Below are 6960 nucleotides of genomic sequence, written 5' to 3'. Positions count from 1 at the left end.
AAAAAAAAAAAAAAAAAAAAAAAAAAAAAACAAACAAATAAGGGAGGGAAAGAGTCTTGTCTACTCTCCCTTGCTGCTTCTGCTGCCTTGTGTGTGCCATGAACTGTTCTCTGCCACGGCATCCCTGCTTTAGAGCCATAAACCTCTACAAACTGTGAGCTAAATAAAACTTTCCCCCTTTAACTTTGGGTGTTGGGTATTTTGTCCCAGCAACAAGCAAAGTAACTAAGACAACATATGATCTAGTAATTCCAAAATTGCTGGGTAAATATTCGGAAGAATTAGAAGCAGGGTCTTCAAGATATATCTGTGCACTGATGTTTGTTGCAGCATTATTCACCATAGCTAAAAGAGAGAAGCAACCCGAATCCCCACTGGTGGATAAATGGATAAACAAAACCTGACACAGACATACAATGAAATATTATTTAGCCTTAAAAAGGAAGGAAATTTGAAACCAGGGATGGTGATGTATGCCTGTAATTCCAGTTAGTTGGGAGGCTGAGGTGGGAAGATCACTTGAGCCCCCCAGAGCTCAAGACCAGTTTAGGCAACATAGCAACAGCCTGTCTCTAAATAAATAAATAATATCCAGGGTGGTGGCCCACACCTGTAGTCCCAACACTTGGGAGCCTAAAACAGGAGGATCGCAGCACGTTTGAAGCCAGCCTGAGTTACACAGTAAGACCCAGTCTCCAATAAATAAAAACATAAATAAATACATAAATAAACAAACTAAATGGAAATTCTGACACACATTGAAACATGAACCTTGAGACTATCATGCTAACTGATATAAACTGGTCACCAAAAGACAAATATTGTATGATTTCTCTTGCATGAGATATCTGGAGTAATTAAATAATGTAATGGGAGAGTGGGATGGTGGTTTCAGGGGCTGGGGTAAGGAACCAGAAGTCATTGTTAATATGTACAGAGTTTCAGTTACCCTAAAAAAGAAAGTTTTGGAGGTTAGAAATAATGTGAATATACTCAGTATGTGAATATATTTAGTCCCCATAAAGTGTATACTTATAAGTAGTTAAGATAATACATTTCATGTTATGTGTATTTAAACATAAATAAAAATTAAAATTAAGCTGGGTGTGGTGGTACATATCTGTAATTCCAACCATGTGGGAGGTTGAGGCAGGCGAAACACAAGCTCAAGGCCAGCCTGGGCAGTTTAGCGAGATTCTGACTCAAAAAGGAGTGGAGCTGCTACTCAGTGACAGAGTGCTTGCCTAGCATGCACAAGGCCCTGGGTTCTATCCCTATCACCACAAAAATAAATAAACAGGAAAGAAAGAACCCCTCTTACTTGTGGCAAGTTAAACACTGTAGGACATTATTTTAAGTAAAAAGTAAATCAGAGATAAAAATTTAAAAATATAGAATTGGCTATTTAAAAAGAGTCAAAAATGTACTACCACCTCATACATAAAAATGTACACATAGGCACAGTGGCTTATCCTTGTAGTGCTAACTACTTGGAAGACTGAGGTAGGAGGATCTCTTCAGCCCAGGTGTTCGAGGCTAGCCTGGAAAACATAGTGAGACTCCAGATCATAGTCAAAGTTGTACTTATGACTAAATTCATAGCCTTAAATACTTTTATTACCAACAAAGAATGTCATTTAACCAGTGCATGAGGACAAATTTGAAATAAATGAGCACCTAAGGCATCTAAATCCCCAAATCAAAATTCCCACTGACACTGAAAGGACCAAAAAAAATACAGAACTTAAGGGGCTGTTACCCCTATTATTACTTTTCACATTCCACAAACCAAGAAATTTCTGGTATGATTTAAAGAGGAGAGGACCCAAGGAGGCACAGAAAACTAACCCTGTGAGCCCACACTGTAACCCTGTGAGGATCACACTGTAGAGTTCCCTGCTATGCCTCCATTACCTCTGAGATCTCTGCAGGAGTAAGCAAAGTTACACAAATTTAAATCTTCTCTGCTGCCATATATGGACATGAAGGTCAAGTGGAAAGACAAGACCACCTTGGTCTCTATGAATGACAGGCTGGAGCCGGACAGGAACCAGCACAGAACTTGACCCATGCCAGGACTCGCAGAAAGGAAGCAAGGAGGAGCAGCCAGAGACCAGCGCCCATGCCAGCAAAGCACTGCAGTTCTTGTGCACAGGGCCACTCAAGGAATCACAGCTTGTGCCCTGCACAGAGGCTGGTGTTTGCAGCAAACTAAAGAAATATCAGGAGACAGATTGCCTTGGGGCTAGAGCGGGCTCATGAGGTACTGCTTCTGTGCTGCCTTGGGACTTCTGCATTTAGGATGAGCAGGGGCTGGGGCATCCAGACAGAATATTGGGCTGAAGTAGATGTGGATAAGAAATGATATCTCAGGGACCTTTTATCCTGAAGACAACAGAGTTTCAAGCTACATGTGGGCGGAGCCAAGTAAATATTTGCTGTAGAGGTGGACAAGAGGACCAGGTCCTAGCAAAAGCAGACTCTACCAGGTGTAGGGGAAGGGAGGAGGGATATTTCTACACTCCCACTCAGCCCTCTTCCCCTCTGCCCATGCCTGCTGTCCTTAGACCTGGAGGTCCGGCCCAGGAGTCACTCCTCCTGTCCTCTCGGGGCAGCAGTGGCTCTGGGAGGGGGCATCACCATCAGTTGGGGTGGGAAGGCTCCGAGTAAGGAGAGTGGGACAAATGGGGTCAGGGGTGAGGATGAGTCACCAGGAGCAAGGAGACTGCCAGCTCTGCACCATACCCCAAGACTGGGCCCGGGGATAGCCTAGGTTACAGGCTGTCTGCCCTTGTCACCTGGGCTGATAGCCTCCCGCCCTGCACAATGCCTTGGGCTTCAGCCATGCCCACCCTTGGCAACACTGAACCTCTGTTAAGTTCCTCGTTTTGAAAAGAAAAAGCTCTACAAGTATAGGGGTTTAATTTAAAATTAACCATGTCTCTGTTTCACAGGTTTGGTAAATAAGCATCTGGAATTATTTCTTCAAACATGAATACTCAGTGAATTAGTCTTTTCATAAACAATAGCTCCCTGTGGACGGGCAAATGCCAAAGAAATGTCACTAAGAAGATTGGGGAGGGAAGATGCACTTGCTTGGGGCTGGTCTGGCAGGGGGGCTCTGCTCTGTGCTCTGCTCACTGAGAGATTTATCTCCTTTCCTGCACCTCATACCTCAGGGAAGATAACTTTAGTCTCCCAAGTCCCTGGTCCCTGCTGGGTCTTCAGCTGAAGTGGGGAGGGCAGTGGGAAGAGGCCCTGGAAGGGAGGTCCACTTGGGGTCCTGGGTATGGCTGTCTTCTTCAGGGCCCTGGACCATTCAGCTGCCCCCCTCCTCCCAGGTACCAGTAAGCCCCCATCCTCCCTTGGCACAAAGGACAAGTAAGACTTGTGGTCTGTGCCCAGTGAATAGGGGGACCCAGGAATCTGGAGCTGATGGCCTGCCCTGCCTCAGTGTGTTCAGGAAAGAACCCTCTGAGGAGGGTTGCAGCCCGGGTGCTTATCTCCTTGAGGCCATGACTTTGACTGCAGGCCTAGAATAGGTGGTAGACACTCTGAGATTAAACTACTTTGTGAAGTGTGGGCCTTGACTATGGCTGAGACTCCTCCACCTATACCATGCCAGGCTCCTCAGCGGTCAGGCCTCAATTTCCCCTATACTCAGTGCCTCTTTTAGGCACTGTGGCCCAGAATCTGACCAGCTGGCATGAGACCTAAGAGCACCCCGCACTTCCCTCCAGGGCACAAACAAAGGTCCCCAGGGAAGAAAACATGGCTGGGAGCCATCTCTAGCAGCCTCATTATCCTGTAAAATGCAGAGAGCAGCAAGCACATTTAGACACCTGATGAGGATTCAGGGAGAATGAAAGTATTTTGAAAAGAGAAAGTTTAACTAAAGACTTATGGAAATAACCAACTCATCAGCTATAAAACATCAAGGTGAGCCTTAGGATGCCCCAGGCTGCTTCTCCACCTTCCATATACAGGCCAGCTGTCCTCACAAGTCAGTCATTTGTGGGCCAGAAAAACCTGGGACTCAGGCCCAAGTCAGAGCTGCTGGGAGCATCACACAGAGGCAGCCTTACACAGGGCATAGCTGATGACTCTTGGTGCCCACAGGCCTGTGGGGAGGGACGCCTCCCACCCAGCCCAAGTCCAGGGGCCTTCATTGGCAGATCCACAAGAGCAGCCAGGCAGGAACGGTGAGGAGGTGGCTGCAGCCACAGTACCTGTATGAGGTCTGAGGGCAGACCACAAGGAGCAGGGAAGGACTGCAATAAGGTGGAGGCCTGGGTGAACATGGGAGATGGCCCTTTTGCATTCTTCCACACCTGACTCCTCTGCAGGCAGCCACTGTAAACCAATCTTATAAATCCTTATATATTTGTATATTTTGCATCAAATCTGTTTCTCTAGTAAGCACTGACGGATACAGATTTTGATACCAGGAATGGAGTTGTTGTGTTGTTACCTGGCCACGTGGTTTAGAGGGCTTTGGAACTGACTTGTGGAAAGACTTCGGAAAGGCTTGGAGATGCCTGCTGAACAAGTAGCTCTGGAATGCTGGAAGTTGAACCTGATGGGAGATTCTGGTCAGGGCTCAGAAGATCAAAATGCTAACAGAAACGCATCCAGTAAAGACCAGGTTCAGGAGGTTTCAGTTAGAAACAAAGACTGTATTGGCTGTTGAACTCCAGACCATGTATGTCATGCTTTGACAGAAAATTTGTCTGTATTTTGCTTATGTCCAGAGACTGCCTGAGACTAAGATTAAGAGCAGTGGATTAATTAATCTGGCACAAGAAATTTCAAGGCAGTCTAATGTTGAGTTAGTGGCATAGCTACTATTGGGGGTTTTTAGCCAGATGTATGTTGAGAATTAAGAGCAAAAAGCCCAGAAGAATGATTTAAAATGTTTTGAGTTTGGCCAGAAAGGAAGCTCTGATAAAGTTGTGTACTGCAAACACACAGTAGAGGAGAACCTGGTTGCTGAAAAAGAATAGGACAATGGAAAAGATGGCCTATGAACATCACAAGAACCAGCAGGATACCACTCTTTGCAGCCTCAAAATTGCAAAGGTGAAATACTTTGCTTTGAGAAGAAAACTCCAGAGCAGGGGCTGGGGATTTAGCTCAGCGGCAAAAGTGCCTGCCTGGCAAGCGCAAGGTCGTGAGTTCGGTTCCCGGTACCGGAGAAAAACTAAAAAAAAAAAAAAAACAACTCCAGAGCACTATGTTCCAGAATGGGTGTGGCCTAGAGAATTTGTTCCTGTGGATTTGGTTCACAGTGCTCAGCAATCTAGGCACTCAACCCCTAGAGCCAAGAGAGAAGGAAGACTGGCTACTGCTCCATCTGGCAGCAAACCTTAGTGTCATACATATGTTTTAGGCACATACAGAATGCAAGACTTGTGGGGGCCTCCACACAGATTTCAGAAGAAGGCCTGGGAGGCCAGGCAGCATCCTCCTCAGTGGGTAGTATATAAAGCTGCAAGGCTGAAGCTGAAGGTGCAGTGGAGACCCCAGAAGGTTGGAGAAGCCAAGAACATGAATCCATCTGAGGAAAGGTGCAAGGAGTGTACTAAGCCAGCCCAAGAGAAAAGCTGTGAGAGCTGCAACTACCAGCAGTGCTACAGGGACAGATCCATCCAAGCCCTTTAGAGTTCACATCTTGCCACAGATTACCCTGGATGCTGGACATGGAAATAGGAGACTTAATGTTTGCCTACTGGATTTTGGACTTGCCTGGGTCCCATTCCTTTCTATCCTATTTGTATCTTTTGGAATGGAAATGTTTATCTTGTGTCATTGTATGTTGAAAATGTTTAAGTTTCTTTACATTTGTACAGGGGCTTGCAGCTAAGAATTTGCCTTAAATCTCAGAGGAGACTTTGGACTTGGACTTTTCAATAATTCTGAAACTGTTAGGTCTTTGCCAAGTCTCAGAAATGGACTAAATGCCTTTTGCATAAAGGGATGTGCATGAATCTTTTGGATGTCCCCTAAAGCCTCATGTACTCATAGGTAGGGCTTCTCAAAACTGGCTCGATCTAGGGCATGTGATACTGAGATTAAGGCTGTATGGTGCTGAATTAGTTTACTTATTGAAATTAGCATGGTTCTGGGTATAGATAACAGTAGCCCCGCTGTAGGTGTGGGTGGCACCAGGCTTATAACCCAGATGTAATATAAAGGGAGAGAGGAGAAGCAGGCTGATGCTTGCTGTTTTCCCGCCTTATGCCTGTCATGGCATGAACTGATTCTCCTCTGTGATGCCCCTCTGCCATGCCACATTGCCTTGGAACCAGCTGACTATGGACTGAAACCTCTACAAACTCTGAGCCAAAATAAACTTTTTTCCCTTTAACTTGTGGGTGTTGGGTATTTTGTCTTAGCAACAAGAAAAGTAACTAAAACACCATGCCAGCTGACATCAGGGGACTCACACACCTTACATCAGGTTGCACAGGGGTTGGGTACCCTGAGGACCCTGCAATAACACCAGCTATAACCAACAACATGGCTTTTAAAGGGTAGACACCTCAGGGAGGCCTGAATTGCTTTTCAGGATTTTGAGGAAGCCCCACCACACAGGAGTCAGGCCCCATGTTTGGTAAAAGGCCCCAGGGTACCACAACCCACACAGGGAGGACCAGCCTGCTTAGGCACTGCCAGCTCTAGGGGATCCCCAGGAGCTTACAGTGGCTGAACATATCAGTGTTTCTGACAGTTTTTGTGTAAGTGACAGTTTTTGATGTTCACAAATTTTTCATACTTTATGGAAAAATGTTGACAATTTTTCCTTTTTCCTAGTTATTCCATCACTCTGTACATAGTCCTCTGCACCAGGGAGCCAGATAAAGTGTCTGTCTTCTCTTCTACTAGATGTTGTTTCTTTAGTTTTTTTGTACTCAAGATTTAATCTACCTCAGATTTATTTTGACAAACATGAGGGTTTAA

This window comes from Chinchilla lanigera, unplaced genomic scaffold (genome assembly GCF_000276665.1).
Source record: "Chinchilla lanigera isolate Chin_1 unplaced genomic scaffold, ChiLan1.0 scaffold00041, whole genome shotgun sequence".
Taxonomy (NCBI): domain Eukaryota; kingdom Metazoa; phylum Chordata; class Mammalia; order Rodentia; family Chinchillidae; genus Chinchilla; species Chinchilla lanigera.
This window is presented reverse-complemented; position numbering follows the sequence as displayed.